Here is a 17,623-nt window from a genome sequence, read left to right on the forward strand (position 1 = left end):
CCTTTTCTTGGGAATATGATTATGCACATTTGAGTCAATGTCATCTAGGCAACACAGGTGTTCAATAAATTATTTAGACCAAAGGTGAATTTTACTTTCACAGTTATGTTTTCGGTAGATTTTATCACCTTCTCCACACACTGAAACCCCTCCCTGAATATAACACATGGAGAATCTGCAATAATCATCTGAGTGTATGAACAAAGCATTGTGGGAACAGGGAAAGGGCAGTTCTAGCTCATATGATCCAGGAGTGCTTGGGGTGGACACAAGCAATGACTGTTTTTTCTTTCCAGTCAGAAACACTCCTTTAAGTTCTTACCTTCCTGAAATTTCCTTTTTTAAAAAAGATTTTATTTATTTATTCAGGAGAGACACAGAGAGACATAGGCAGAGGGAGAAGCAGGCTCCCTGTGGAGAACCTGATGTGGGACTTGATCCCAGGACCCCGGGATCACACCCTGAGCCAAAGGCAGATGCTCAACCACTGAGCCACCCAGGTGTCCTATCTTCCTGAAATTCCTAAGTGGGAACTGGTCTCAAGGTTAAATTTTTTAAAAAATGTCTTATGTTTATATCCCTTAAACAATATAACTGTTCCACCTACCAGTTGTTCGAATCTCTGAATCTCAATTTTCTTTGTGTCATTCCGCAATTTCCACTCAATGCCTGCAAGCTCCTTATCTAAGGAGGCCTTGGTGACCTGCATTAAATCTAATTTGTTGCTGACATCTGCCTTGCTGTTTATAAACAAATTCACTACAATTGAGTGAACCACAGCTATGTTGTTAGAGGTAGTACATTTAAAGACAGCTTGAAGCAAATGGCAACAGGGTACTTAAACACAAAATCCTATTGCTTATTTCATAACACTTTTAGTGACACACTAAAGAAAAGTGCTTTTGGCTGCAGACATTAAGAGGCAGCTTGGTGATATATTGTGTCCAAGAAATTATAGTTATCAAAACAAATCCTGCAGATGTCAATGTGATGTGCTTTCATAACACAAAGCTCGAATTCACAAGAGACGAAGGTTATCAAGCTGTAGACTTAAATATAATTCTCTAGTCTCTATTTTCTCTCCTTATAGACCCGGAGAAAGTCATAAAAATAAGGTGTGGGTTTATAAGCTAATAAGAAGGTGCGTGCATGGAAAACACAATAAATGGAAGGGACTTATTTAAAAAATTAAATGAGATTTCCTATGTGATCCTTCTCAGATGCAGGTGCGAGTGTTACATGTATCTGGCATCTAAATCTGTTGAAGCTGAAAGATTCAAAAGGGAGATTAACACAAAGTCTGTTGCTGTATTTTGAGTATTTGTAAGTCATAAAATTAGATGAATATATTTCTTTGCAAAAGTGAAATCCTCCTAAGAAGCCAGCCCAGGAAGTATAACAGCATGCACTTTTAATTATATTATTTTAGATATACTTTAAGGCCATGCTCTCCTCTTCATAATACATGATTGGCAGCACCTTACCTTACATACCCTGTGCAAAGCATCATCTTTTATTGTTGAGTAATTAACTATTTCCCATAAGGAAAATTTCCAAATAATCACAGTTCTCATCCTTCACTGAAACTAGCTTCACACATTTCAACCTTGGACTGGCATCACTTATGTTTCTAATTTACTCCAGTGACTATCTCAGTTCGAACACTCTTTGAACTCCATCAGGACCACCAGTCCACTGTCGCTCCTCCATGTTTTCAAACCCAATCACCACCCTGAGGCCCTCGATCCTCTCCACATCCAGCTCAACCACTACAACTCCTAGCCCCACAAGGTGTGCCTCCTTGACTCGCTCCCTCTCCTCACATTCATCTGCCAAAACAAGACAAGAAAATACATACATGCCTGACACTCTAGATAAAAAGAAAAAGAGAAAAGAGAAGAACACACAAGTCTACAATTTTACAAATGGGAAGTGTAGACAAATGAAACCAAAACACTAAGTTATACAGTAATAATAGTTAATTCTGACAGCATTTACCAAGTTCCAGTCACCCTGCTAGGTGATTAACAATTTCAGTACTTTCTATAATTATGCTTTTAAAGATGCCATGGCCAAGGTTCATGAGAAGAAAGGCACTTTCTCCCCACTGGAAAGTGGGGAGCCGACATTTGAACCCAGGCACTAGATGCCAGAGGCTGTGGTCTCGCCTGGTCAGATACAAAGGAATCTAAGAATCAGGAGAAAAGGGACAGGACTCCAGGAAAACGTAATTACCAGAATGCATTCAGATAGATATAGAAAGCCTGGGTGGCCATGAAGTTTTAAACAAAGTACTCCTCAAAAATGTACTAACCTCAGAAGCTTTAAAAAGCAACATGGACATAATATTTCATTTGTTATTTAAATTGCTCTAAAGCTTAAAAGCAGAAACACTTAAAAACAAGACATTCTTTTTATGAACACTGACAACATCCTGATGCCAAACTCTGTCTAGGAAAGAACAAGGAATTCACAGACCCATTTCAAGTTGTGAAAATCCTGTGTGTTACAGAAAACTGAATTTAAAAGTCTATGAAGATGATGCTTCAATATGTCCAATTGGGATTGACCTTTAAAACATAAAGATGATGATTATTAACTATAATTTGCCAAATGTTTAATATGTTTCAGGAATGTTCTTTTGATATTAAATCTTTATTACAAATCCATGATGTAAAATTGCCATTGGCCCCATTTATCAAGGAGGAATCAGAGCCTGGGAGCACCTGAACTCAGTATGGCCCCAGAGTAGGCTCTTGACCATGACTTAGCAGGAAACACACTGATATATTTTGTCCTATTAATTGTTTTTTTTAAATATTTATTTGAGAGAGAGAGAGCAAGCAGGTGGTTAGGAGTGGAGTGGGGGGAAGGAGAGAATCTCAAGCAGAATTCCCGTGAGCACAGAGCCCAACACGGGGCTAGATCTCAGAACCCCAAGATCATGCCCTGAACCAAAATCAAGATTTGGAAGTTGGACACTTAACCAACTAAGCCACCCAGGGCTTAGTTGTTAATTGTTTAAGGGAAAAGAGTCATGTAATTACATTGATGGATGCAAACTTTGAATGAATGGACATATTTTAAGTATATAACTCAGCTATCAGAAAAACAGACTGCAATGAAATAAAATGAACAAACTAGGGCCATATGTATCAAAGTAAAAGTTCACAAATATAACAGACAAAAAATGACAATTTGCCAAAGAATATAGAATTTATATAAATTTCAAAAATATGTGAAATAACAAATTATGATTTCTAGAAATAAATTTAAATATGACAAAAGTATAAATCACAAATGTCTAGTAAATAAAACATGTAAATCGTTATAATAAAATTTTAGGGATTATATAATTGTAACAAAGGCACACGTCACATAGTTATACTGAGTTTTATTCATTTATTTCTTTTTTAAAGATTTTATTTATTTATTTGGGAGAGAGAGGGAGAGAGAGAGAGCACGAGTAGTGGGGAGAAAGAGAAGCAGGCTTCCCACTGAGCAGGCAATGCCTGATGCGGGGCTGGATCTCAGGACCCTGGGATCGTGACCTGAGCTAAAGGCAAATGTTGAACCAAATGAGCCACCCGGGCACCCCTGATTCATTTATTTCTAAGTTGGTTGACAAGTTCACAGATGTTTGTAATACTATTATTTATATTATTGTATATTATATATGATATATATTATATCATATCTAGTATGATATTTTAATAATACATAAAATAACAAAATCAATGTCTACTAATTAGACAACTTTCAGAGTACAAATATAAAAAGAACATCTTTGATATTCCCTCATTAAGGCAAAGTCACTGATGTGAATTTTCAGTACTGGTTGCTTTTCCATACAGATAAATTTGTATGTATGTGTGCATGCATGTGTTTGTGTGTGTGTGTGTGTGTGTGTGTGTGTGTGTTTACACGTGTTCAAAATATTGGGCTCACTCTATGGTATATTTTGTGAACTGCACTTTTCACTTAATAATCTGCATCTTTTCAAACGAATGAACAGAAATGTACGCCATCAGTTTTAATTGCTGTAAGTTATTTTGTTTTTGTAAATCAACGACAACTTGATGAAAAATTAGTTTGTGATTTTTTTCTATTGTATAAAAAACACCGCAGTGATCATTTTTGTATGTTAAGTTTGTTTTCCAACTTTACCCACAGTGCTTGTTTGCTTATGATTTGATCTTCTTTGTCAGTGCATTCCTACCTTAGAAACTGCACATGGGAATCCAGAGAGGCATGTGTTGCTGAAGGAATATTCCCAATTCTAGGTCATTTTGGTAAATTCCTGGGCTGGTGGTGTCCAGGATCACGAAGGTAGTATAATGGTACAAAATGGCCAGCAAGGTCAGCTGTGGATTGACATGTTCACAAGGGCCACACTTAGAAGTCATTTTTCTTTGCTGGCACTGGAATTTTGTTTTCTTACTCACTTCTTATGGAAAGCTTTCAACTGTGCTTCCCCAACTCGTAGAAGTCAAGGCGCCGTCTCTTGCCCTGCAGTCACAGCTGTGAAGATGCTTGCATGTTCCATGTTCATTCCAAGATGAACAAAGGCTCCCGGTCCAATTTACTCCTCTTGAAAGCTTTCTCTTCATTTTAGCTTTTTGTGGCACCTCTTTTCTTTCTTATAAGCTGAGCTATGCATTTAAATGTGTTATATTTTACTTAGTCCTTATTTCTAAGCATTTTCAATACATAAAGTCAGCCTTATTTTTCAGATAGAGAACTTGTATCACTTCGATAATGGGAAAGAAAAACGATTTGTAGTTTAAATTTGTAGTTTAAAAAGAAAGAACTTTAATTTGCCCCATTTATGTTCTAAAAAAAAGTCCAAACTCATAAACCCTTCTCAGCTATTTCCACTCATCTGCTCCCAAAGCCACTTTAAAAACATGGACGAATTTCATCATTTCTTGTTTGCATTTATATACAGAATTCTTTTTTTTTTCTCCACCTACCTGTTGAAACCCATACAAAGCCCTCCACAAATGACGTATTTTTTTAAAGCCTGATTTGTAAATGGGATTGACTCCTTAATTTCTCTTTCTTCAGTCTCATTGTTAGTGTATAGAAATGCCATTGATTTCTGGGCATTGATTTTGTATCCTGCCACGCTACCGAATTGCTGTATGAGTTCTAGCAATCTTGGGGTGGAGACTTTTGGGTTTTCTATGTAGAGTATCATGTCATCGGCGAAGAGGGAGAGTTTGACTTCTTCTTTGCATTCATTTGAATGCCTTTAATGTCTTTTTGTTGTCTGATTGCTGAGGCTAGGACTTCCAGTACTATGTTGAACAGCAGTGGTGAGAGTGGACATCCCTGTCTCGTTCCTGATCTTAGGGGAAAGGCTCCCAGTGCTTCCCCATTGAGAATGATATTTGCTGTGGGCTTTTCATAGATGGCTTTTAAGATGTCGAGGAATGTTCCCTCTATCCCTACACTCTGAAGAGTTTTGATCAGGAATGGATGCTGTATTTTGTCAAATGCTTTCTCTGCATCTAATGAGAGGATCATATGGTTCTTGGTTTTTCTCTTGCTGATATGATGAATCACGTTGATTGTTTTATGGGTGTTGAACCAGCCTTGTGTCCCAGGGATAAATCCTACTTGGTCATGGTGAATAATTTTCTTAGTGTACTGTTGGATCCTATTGGCCAGTATCTTGTTGAGAATTTTTGCATCCATGTTCATCAGGGATATTGGTCTGTAATTCTCCTTTTTGGTGGGGTCTTTGTCTGGTTAAGGAGTCAATCCCATTTACAATTGCACGCAAAAGCATAAGATACCTAGGAATAAACCTAACCAAAGATGTAAAGGATCTATACCCTCAAAACTATAGAACACTTCTGAAAGAAATTGAGGAAGACACAAAGAGATGGAAAAATATTCCATGCTCATGGATTGGCAGAATTAATATTGTGAAAATGTCAATGTTACCCAGGGCAATATACACGTTTAATGCAATCCCTATCAAAATACCATGGACTTTCTTCAGAGAGTTAGAACAAATTATTTTAAGATTTGTATGGAATCAGAAAAGACCCTGAATAGCCAGGGGAATTTTAAAAAAGAAAATCATAGCTGGGGGCATCACAATGCCAGATTTCAGGTTGTACTACAAAGCTGTGATCATCAAGACAGTGTGGTACTGGCACAAAAACAGACGCATAGATCAGTGGAACAGAATAGAGAATCCAGAAGTGGACCCTGAACTTTATGGTCAACTAATATTCGATAAAGGAGGAAAGACTATCCATTGGAAGAAAGACAGTCTCTTCAATAAATGGTGCTGGGAAAATTGGACATCCACATGCAGAAGAATGAAACTAGACCACTCTCTTTCACCATACACAAAGATAAACTCAAAATGGATGAAAGATCTAAATGTGAGACAAGATTCCAACAAAATCCTAGAGAAGAACACAGGCAACACCCTTTTTGAACTCGGCCATAGTAACTTCTTGCAAGATACATCCACGAAGGCAAAAGAAACAAAAGCAAAAATGAACTATTGGGACTTCATCAAGATAAGAAGCTTTTGCACAGCAAAGGATACAGTCAACAAAACTCAAAGACAACCTACAGAATGGGAGAAGATATTTGCAAATAACATATCAGATAAAGGGCTAGTTTCCAAGGTCTATAAAGAACTTCTTAAACTCAACACCGAAGAAACAAACAATCCAATCATGAAATGGGCAAAAGACATGAAGAGAAATCTCACAGAGGAAGACATAGACATGGCCAACATGCATATGAGAAAATGCTCTGCATCACTTGCCATCAGGGAAATACAAATCAAAACCACAATGAGATACCACCTCACACCAGTGAGAATGGGGCAAATTAACAAGGCAGGAAACAACAAATGTTGGAGAGGATGCGGAGAAAAGGGAACCCTCATACACTGTTGGTGGGAATGTGAACTGGTGCAGCCACTCTGGAAAACTGTGTGGAGGTTCCTCAAAGAGTTAAAAATAGACCTGCCCTACGACCCAGCAATTGCACTGCTGGGGATTTACCCCAAAGATACAGATGCAATGAAACGCCGGGACACCTGCACCCCGATGTTTATAGCAGCAATGGCCACGATAGCCAAACTGTGGAAGGAGCCTCGGTGTCCAACGAAAGATGAATGGATAAAGAAGATGTGGTTTATGTATACAATGGAATATTACTCAGCTATTAGAAATGACAAATACCCATCATTTGCTTCAACGTGGATGGAACTGGAGGGTATTATGCTGAGTGAAGTAAGTCAGTCGGTGAAGGACAAACATTATATGTTCTCATTCATTTGGGGAATATAAATAATAGTGAAAGGGAATATAAGGGAAGGGAGAAGAAATGTGTGGGAAATATCAGAAAGGGAGACTGAACGTAAAGACTGCTAACTCTGGGAAACGAACTAGGGGTGGTGGAAGGGGAGAAGGGCGGGGGGTGGAAGTGAATGGGTGACGGGCACAGGGGGTTATTCTGTATGTTAGTAAATTGAACACCAATAAAAAATAAATTAAAAAAAAATAAAGCCTGATTTGAAAGAGCTATGTGCTAGTACTAAGACTGGCATCATAAATGATCACAGAATGGCTGGTTTAAGACAACAGCAATTTATTCTCAACAGTTGGATAGGCTGGACATCATGGTGCCAGCCAACCTGGTTTCATCCAGAGGCTCTGAGGGAGAACCTGGGTCATTCCTATCTCTTGGTTTCTTGTCCTGTTGGCAACCCCCGGCATTCCTTGGTGGCCGCTGTGTCTTTCTGATCTCTGCCTTCATCTTCACATGGCCTGCTTCTCTCTGTTTCCTCTGATTGTAGCCAAATTTCACCCTCTTTTCTCTAATAAAAACACGAGTCCTTTGGATGTAGAGTCAAGTCTAATCAACTATGACCTCTGACATGAACTATGAACTATGAACTATGACATGATCTATGAACTATGAACTATGACATGATCATGTCTGCAAACACCCTATTTCCAAGTAAAGGGTGTTGAACATATTTTTCTAGGGGACTCAATTCAACTGTCATGAGCTCTTTTTATTATATCACCCTGGTTTTATGCTACCAGGGCATTTTGTATTAATACCTCTTCCTAATCTGTTTGTAGCGAATCTTTTACAAATATATGAGTTTATAAGTGACAAGCCTGGTAAAAATAAATTCAGCCTTGAGGCCTATCTCACTATCGAATATTAATCATTTAAAACATTTTCTGGAAAGCTTAAATAAGAAAATCCTACATATTTTTGTTAGTTTACTGAGTGAGTTGCCATTTTAAGACACATACTCAATTTTTAAATCCTTATTCAACATTTCAAATTAAGGGGTATTTTTTTTCCCACATAAAAATATTCAAACTGCTTTTCTGCTTTAAAGATTTCAAAAAGTCTGGCATCCAATTATAGATGGTTTGATTTCTTAGAAAAGAACAGTTCTGTATAACAGACTGGCATATGGTACAATTTCAGAGTGACACATCAAAGGTAATATTCTTTATGTAAATCCTGAAAATAAAGCAAGAGTGCATTTTCTTAACGTATGGGAATAAGGAATGACAATGACACCTCCCTATCTATTTTCCAGCTGACAATCTATGTTAATTGTTCATAAGACTTGAAAAGTATTTTAAATTCTTGCATAGATAGTAGCTAGTTCTAAAGGTACCTTCTGGAGCTTGACTGACTTTGGGGGGAAAACTTTGATTAGCTCATAAAAAGGGCACATGAGTTAGCTAGTGCTCCACTGTTTGAAATGAGGGGCAGCAAGTCACACAGAAGCCATAGGCAGGAAGCGCAGCGTGCTGGACGAGAGGACAATGTGACCCTAGACAGGGCGCTGACACAGCAGATGGCTGATAAACCATTCTACCACTGTTCACAAAGTTCAAAGGTAGGGATCTAAAGGAGGACCAGGTGAAACTGAAAAAGCAAACCATTGGAATTGGGGCTTAAAGCAATACTCCTGGAATGAGTACTAGATTTTATTCTCCAGACAATAATCTCCAGAGTTTATCAGTTTTTAGTGAGTGATTAAATCAGGATACTTCATTGAATGATGAACAACTAAATTAACTGTTCATTAGCTTATTCATTTTTCTTTCACAGTGAATCAATTGTTCTTTGTTTCCAATGCCCCAAAATCAGAGAACCTCTTTCAGGTTTGGTGCATGGGCCACATTCATCCTAAGTGGTGTCAACTCACCTCAGCCATTATTTTGATGCCCTGGTAGGGACTGCTCTCAACTAAATCTACAGACCATTTCACTCACCTGCATTATACATTAGCGCCTCACAGTACAAGGGAATGAAGTCATAAAACATTGCTCAAATTGCTTCTGTCCCTGATTTGTTTATCATGCCAACTTTATAAAACCTGGACCAAATTTTACCGAATTAACCTAGTCCTTTTGTGACAGGGTGCAACGTAAGGTTTGGTAGTTTTATTCAATGTGAGTCTACAGAGAACGTTAAAAATTTAGTTTCATTACAGTGTCAGCGCTACATGCATTTTGCTTTCTCTAAAGAAAAACTTCAAAATCCCAACACATTTCAGATTACACAAGGTCACTAGATGCTGGTTTTTTTAAAATGATTTCTTCCAAATCTCTTAGCAGGATAGCTAAGAACCAGATGGTTATAAACCAGCCATTCTATTCCACAGTGACTGAGTCAGCTAGAAATAGAAGTTGTTTCAACTTCATTCAAGTTGTCTTTTGTATTGAACAATCAGTAAACAGAAATGTCGCCCATTATCCCCAAAGTAAATGGACTGCTCATAAAAAGTGCTGGGCTGACATCACTTGAAACCAAAGTATTATGTTTATCCACAGACCATGTAATCTGAGCAGCAGCAGTGAATATCTTTTGATATCACATACCCAAATTTGACTCCTTAAATGCAATAAAATTGATTTTGTCCTTTGTAGTGGATATGTGCCAGCTGTTATCTTGGATTCTAGAAACTATACTTTAACAATTTAAAGTCATATTTGACTATATAACTGAATAATTATCAGAATCTGCTAGTTGTTTAACTGGCTCACTTCTATTAAATTAGCTTTATTACCACAAATATGAAAAGTTCTACAGTCAGGGGTGAGTACCTCCAATAATAGAACCTTTAGGTGCCTGGGTGGCTCAGTCAGTTAAGTGTTGGCCTTTGGCTCAGGTGGTGATCCCAGGGTTCTGGGATAGAGCTCTGCGGGGTGTCTGATCCTCCCTCTCCCTCTGCCCCTCCCTCCCTTGTGTGCACACAAGCATGCACTCTCTCAAATCAATCAATCAAGTAATCAATCAATCAATCAATCAATCTTTTAAAAAGATAGAGCCCTTATATGAAGAACTTTCCTTTCATTCATAAGTTGAACACTTCCAAAATCAAATAATCTACGTGAGTCAAAGGATTTCATAATTGGGAAATAGAAATGCTTTAAAAAAACATTTTTGGTGAAATTATACATGCGCATTTTCTTCATTGTAATATTCATGGTGATTAGGCTTCATAGTGGGTTCCATTCACCTAAGTCCAAGAACAGGCTTTTTGTCTAGTGTCTAAATCTTTACCACAGAGGCATAGGTTCATTTCTGTTTATAGGTTCTGTGTCAGAAGTGAGAGCCAACACAGGTTTTGTAATTGCCTATATTATAAAGTATTAATCAAAATAAAGACTTCAATGCATTCCTATTACCTTTCATTTTGAATGAAATGAATGATTTTTTACTGTATCCCTTTTGAATTTATTTGTGGTAGGAAAGATCATGTGAAGCATGAGAAGCAGAAAACCACAGAAAATCCTCCAGGAAAAAAATGTTTTATTAAAACAATCAGCAATAATAATGTAAGATACAAATATATCTTATTGACTAAGAAAGGGTTATGGGGAAAAGATGTTATTTTTAGAAAATAATGTTCTCTTAGAAATAATGATATAGAATCTGGGAACATAATGTGAACAAATGATATCCAGGTATTTTGGGTACAAAGTAATACTTATACAAAAATTTTAAAAATTTAATTATAAAAATGTGGATATATATTAGGACTTGGGATTTACTCAAATACTTTTCATTTTTAATATGGGGGAATTTATCCAATTCATGAATATTCCATTACATATTTTGGATGGAAGAAACTATATAAATAACTTCATTATATTATGGAATACATTCAATGCTTCAAATAATTATTTCAGAAATTAATCAGGTTGTTCAGACTTTAAATACAACTGACCTTCAATTATTTGGAGATAAATTTTCAGATTTCATATACAGGCATACCATGTTTTAGTATACTTCACTTTATTGTGTTGAGCCAATGTCAAGTTCTTTACAAACTGAAGGTTCATTGGCAACGCTGCATCAGTCTATCGACATCATTTTCCCAACAGCATTTGCCCACTTTGTATCTCTGGGTCACATTTTGGTAATTCTGGCAGTTTTTCAAATTTTTTTGTTATGGTGATCTTTGATGATACTATTGTAATTGTTCTGGGATGGCACAAACTGTGTCTATACATGATGGTGAACTTTAACTGATAAATGATGTGCATGTTCTGAATCTCCACTGGCTGGCTATCTCCCTGTCTCCTCCTTAGGCCTCCCTATTCCTTGAGACACAACAATATTAAAATTAGGCCTATTAATAATAAAATAAGCCATATTTGATGACAATGCCCTCTTGGTGTTCAAGTGAAAGCAAGAGTCACATATGTCTCATCTTAAATCAAAAGCTAGAAATGATTAAACTTAGTAAGGAAGGCATGTCAAAAGCTGGGATAGGTAGAAGCTAGGCCTCTGCCTCTTGTGCCAGTCAACCATGCTGTGACTGCAAAGGAGAAATTCTTGAAAGAACTCCTGTGATGACATGAATAATAGGAAAGCTAAACAGCTTTCTTGCTGATACAGAGGAAGTCGTAGTGACCTGGAGAACAGATCAAACCAGTTGTGACATTCCTTCAACCCGAAGCCTAATCCAGAGCAAGGTCCAAACTTTCTTCAGTGCATGAAGGCTTTGAGGTGAAGAAGCTGCAGAAGAAAAGTCTGAAGCTAGAAGAGGATGATACATAAGGTTTAAAGGAAAGAAGCCATCTCTATAACATAAAAGTGCAAGGTGAAGTAGAAAGAGCTGATGTTGAAGCTGCAACAAGTTATTTAGAAGATCTGGCTAAGATATTTCAAGAAGGTGGCTACACTAAACAACAGATTTTTAGTACAGATAGAAATAACCTTAAATTGGAAGATGTCATCTAGGACTTTCTCAGCTAGAGAGGAGAAGTCAATGCTTGGCTATAAAACTTCAAGGGACAGGCTGACTTCTTAGGATGTCATGCAGTGTGACTTAAGTTGAAGCCAGAGTTCATTTGCCATTCTGAAAGTCCTAGGGCCCTTAAGAATTGTGCTGGATCTACTCTGTGCTCTGTAAATGGAACAACAAAGTCTCAATGATGGCACATCTGTTTACAACACAGCTTACTGAATATTTTAAGCCCACTGTTGAGGTCTACTGCTAAGAAAATAAGATTTCTTTCAAAATATTACTGCTATTGGATTGGCAATACATCTGGTCACTCAAGAGCTGTGATTGGAGATGTACAATGAGATCAATGTTGTTTCCATGCCAGCTCACACAACATCCATTCTGCAGCTCATGAATCAAGGAGTAATTCTGGCTATAGTTGACATAGATAGTGATTCCTCTGATGGATCTGGGCAAGGTCAATTGAAAACCTTCTGGAAAGAATCTACTGTTTTAGGTGCCCATAAGAGCATTCATAATTCATGGGAAGGGGTCAATGTATAACCACAGGAGTTTGGAAGAATTGATTCCAACCCTTATGAGTGGCCCACAGATGTGGTGGAAACATTAAGAGAACTAGAACAAGAAGTGGAGCTTGAAGATGTGACTGGATTGCTACAATCTCCTAGTAAAAGTTTAATGGGTGATGACTGATGTCTATGGATGAACAAGGAAAGTGGTTTATTGATATGGAATCTACTCCCGCTGAAGATGCTATGAAGATAAATGAAATGACAACAAAAGATTTAGAATATCTTCCATAAACTTAGTGATAAAGCAGAGGCACGTTTTGAGAAGAACTGACTCCAAATTTGAAAGAAGTTCTACTGTGGGTAAAATGCTATCAAACAGCACTGCATGCTGCAGAGAAATTGTTCATGAAAGCAGGAGTCCATCGATGTGGCAAATTTCATTGTCTTATTTCAAGAAACTTGCCACAGGCACTCCAAACTTCATCAGCCACCACCGTCACCCTGATCAGCTGATGCTGAGGCTAGATGCTCCAACAGCAAAAAGATTATGACTCGCTGAAAGTTCAGATGGTGGTCAGCATTTTTTGGCAATACAGTATTTTTAAATGAAGCCATATACATTTTTTTTAGCCATAATGCTATCGCACAATTAATAGACTACAGTGTGGTATAAACATAACTTTTATTTACACTGGGAACCTGAAAAATTTATTTGACTCACTTTATTATAATACTCACTTTATTGTGGTGGTCTGGAACCAGACCTGCAATATTTCTAAGGTATTCTTAGACAGACATAGTTGAACTTTTTCCTTTTTTCTCTTTTCCTTAATGAAGGTAAACAGAATCTATTAACTAGATTCTAGGTTTCCAACATCTAAACCATCTGCTCCTTCATTTTCTAGGCCTCAACTTGAGATTAGAACATATTCAAAAAGAAGGATCAACAGATCTCTTTTCAAGTAATAGGCAAACTCCAGAAATTCTTATTTGCATTCCATCATATCCTACTCATAGGGTTATTGCAGCTGACCTGGTGGGCCATGGCAATTTACACACACACATACACATACACACACACAGCACAATGATCATTTACTCCCCTGCACACCATCACACACAACAATCTGTTATTTGGCAATTGAAACAGTTTTCCCCATGGAACTGCCAAATTAGCCTCTAAAACTTGTTTTTAAAAAATTATCTCTTAGAAAAAGCTGAAATGATAAATATGTCATTATAACAAAACTCAAATACAAATTTTTACTCATTTATTACTCCATTAATTCAACAAATTTTATCAGCACTGTGTTGCTGGATATACTGAGATGAGAAAGAAAATATGGTCATGTCTTCACAGAGAGATTGTGAAGGGAGTATGTGAAGTCCGAAATCAGGGCGCTGTGGATGTGGAGAGCAGAGGTATTAAGTAAGACGAGGGGGCAAGAAGCATGACATACTGGTGCCAAAGTGGAAGCCAGTGTGGAGGTGGCTGGGAGATGAGTGTGTGCAGGGGGCAGAGCAGGGCGGGGGGGAGGCCCTCATGCAAGGAGTACATGTTAGAAGGAACAGCACACACATATGTACCCTTGCCTATGTTTCTTTGTGCTCATAAAACATATACCAGCTACCGAGGCACACATCTAGGATTATTTTTGTCATCTGTCCTTACTGTTCTCTGTTTCTTTTTACCATATTAGACTATACTAAATGCTTTTTTTACCTTGCAAGTCCCTCCGTACTCTCTTTAAAAAAAAAAATACATCACCAGTGACCTTAGAGATAGTATAGATACATTTGTCATTGTGAAGTTTTTTGAGATTATTGTAGATTCACATGTAGTAATAAAAAATATTACAGAGAGATTGTGTAAACTTTGCCCACTTTCCTCCAATAGTGATATTTTGCAAAATTATTGTGTAATATCACAACCAAGATATTGACATTGGTAGTGTATTGATTTTATTCAGATTTCCCTGGTTTTGCTTGTACTTACCTGTACCTGTAAGTTCTATACAGTTTGCTGCCCGTGTAGGCCTGTTTATGCCCTGTTAAAATCAAGATAACCGCTCAGTGCCTATGCAAGTTCATGTAACTTTTATGACATACATCCCTCTGGGGCTCCATACCCCCAATCTCGTTCCTAACCTCCGACAACTAACCTGTCCTCCATTTCTAAAATTTGTCATTTCACAGATCTTACATAAATGGAATCACAAAATACATAACCTTTTGGGATCGACTTGTTCTCCCTTGGCGTAATTCAGTCAAGATTCATCCAGGTTGCTGCTTTTATATCAGAGTTTGTTCCTTTTTATTGCTGAGGAGTATTTCATGGTGTGAGGGGATGACCACGGTTTGTCAAAAGACATCTGGGTTCTTTTCAGTTTTCGGCTATTTCGAGCAAAGCTATTGTGAATACACATGTATATGTGTGTATGGACATAAATTTCCATTTTTTTCCTGAGATAAATGTCCAAGAATGCAATTGCTGGATCATGTAATAATGACGTTTAATTTTATAAGAAGCTGCTAACCACTTTCCAAAGTGTCTGTACCATTTTACGTTCCTGCCAGCAAAGTATGAATAATCTAGTTTCTCTGCAACCTCACAAACATTTGGCGGTGTTATGTTTTAAACATTTTTAGCCATTCTGATAGGTGCACCATGATATCTTACTATGGTTTTAATCTGCACTTCTCTGATGACTAACTTTAAAAAATTGTATACATTCATTCACATGGTCACATATACATAATTTCATATAAGTGGGGTAGTTTATATGCTGGGTATTTTCTTCTGTTCATTTTATTTTCTATTCCTTTTTCGCGATTGCACCTTTTTCCCAGCTTTCTTTTCCATCCACTTCATTATTACTCCCTCTCACCCCAGGTAACTCTTGGTAAAACACACACTATCTCGTTACTTTTATAAAGGTGACTCTTCAGTATATACTTCTCTGCTGGTTGGTTTTGCTTGAAGTACTAAAATTCATAGAAATGTCTTCCAGTTAATTGGCTTAGAGTTCTTTCTAGTGATTATGTGACATTTCATGATAAGGATATACGATAATTTGTTCAAATATTTTCTTGACAGCCATTTATTTGTTGCCAATTGTGCTGTCATTACACATAATTTGCTTAAACCCATGACCTCATGTGCTGGTATGTATGTTTCTACAGGATATGTTCCCAAAGATGCTCACTGAGTCAAGGGTATGTATACTTATTTCATACCAGTTGCCTGTTTTCTTGAAACAAAAATTGAAGCAATTCACCTTCTCACTAGCCCTCATAAGAATTTCTGTTTACCTGCATTCATATTAGAAATAAAATGTGAGAGCTCCTTTTAATTTTGGCTTTAACCGTATTGCTGTTTTGATTTTCACATCTGTGACTGCTTTACAGCTGGAGTCTTTTTTCCAAATGATTTTGCCATTTTATCAGGAGACATGGACTATTGATCTTAACAACGATCCAAAAAAAATATAATTTGCTAGAAAAAGTACTCAAATTCCCTGTTTATGTGATTTTTTTCTTCCTTTCTTTTTTCCATTGTCATGTGTCATGAAGTTAAGAAAATTTAATAAAACCATGCCATAGTTTCTTAAACACGTTTATACTAGTTTCAAGTAGACTGCTATATCTACACACAAAAGTGATTTAAAAAACAAATAATTTAAATAAGCCATAAATTTAAATGAGTTGAAAACTCTTTGCCAGCAATTCAAATAAAAATGTTCTTTTATTTTTACATTTGGTTCTAGTTTCAGCCTCACTGTCTGGAAATTCTTCTCTTGGAAATTAAGCCCATTTTGTTTTAAGCAAGAGTCTTTGTCTCTCAAAAATGCACAACCCATGAAACAACCACCATCACAAAGGAAATAAAAATAATCTTAAAGAGCTTCCAACATTAGACTTGTGGGTGACAACTCTGCATCTGAATTTCAGAAACATAATTCAGTATCATTCTTATCTGAAATAACAGACTCCAGTATTGCCTATGTACCTACAACATGGCTCAGTGTAATTTCGAAACTGTAAGGCAGTAGTGAAAATTGAAGCACACAAACAATAGTGAAAATTATCTTTTATCTTTTTTGGAAAACCAATTTTATGGTTGTTAATTTTAATAGGAGACATTATCTAAGAGCTCAGAGAAGAGTGAAGTGGTGAGACAGCTTTAAGACAGTGAACAAGATGACACAAATACTTTTGGATGTTATAGGATGCCAGCAAGGTTGGGACAGGCTCTATTGCAAAATGGAATTGATATCACAAGTTAACAGACTACTATGCAATGCCAAAAGTCAATTTTAAACAATGAAATGAGGCCAGATGATGATGGAAGAGAAGTATGGCGAAAGGGATTATGGGGATCCGAGGAATAACACATTGATAAATTCCCATTCAGTTTAGCAAAACTAAGAAAAGCATAGGTGAGGAGATGTGAACAATTTTGTTTGGGCAAGTTGACATGATCAATTTTAGAATAATAGAACCTGATATTAATTACACCTGTAAACTTTAACTCTAAATCCAGAAGCTTTATTTCCTCTTTTAAAAAAAAAAAATACTCAGCAAGGCTTCTACTAAAGACTTCACTATTATTTTAAATTCCCATCTTTCGATCCCTTAGTGCTTTTTGCTTCCATCCATTATAAAACGAATGCACCATTTCATTGAGAAAAATCTTTAAAAAGCTATAATAAGCCAACTAATACATTACATAGCAGAGGGATTTCAAAATGAAAAATACTGCAGGTTCAAACTATAAACTGCTGTGCATCTCAACGATGTCAGCGTGCTTTATGAGCTGGGATGCTAAAATTCAATC

At 36.9% G+C, this 17,623-nt stretch overlaps 1 protein-coding gene across 3 annotated transcripts in view; it reads right to left on the reverse strand.

Moving 5' to 3' along the window:
- DOK6 (docking protein 6) overlaps window positions 1-17,623 on the reverse strand; it is a 369,524-nt gene that overhangs the window by 216,039 nt on the left and 135,862 nt on the right. The window lies entirely within an intron of this gene.

The sequence above is a fragment of the Canis lupus genome, chromosome 1 (assembly GCF_048164855.1).
Source record: "Canis lupus baileyi chromosome 1, mCanLup2.hap1, whole genome shotgun sequence".
Lineage (NCBI taxonomy): Eukaryota > Metazoa > Chordata > Mammalia > Carnivora > Canidae > Canis > Canis lupus.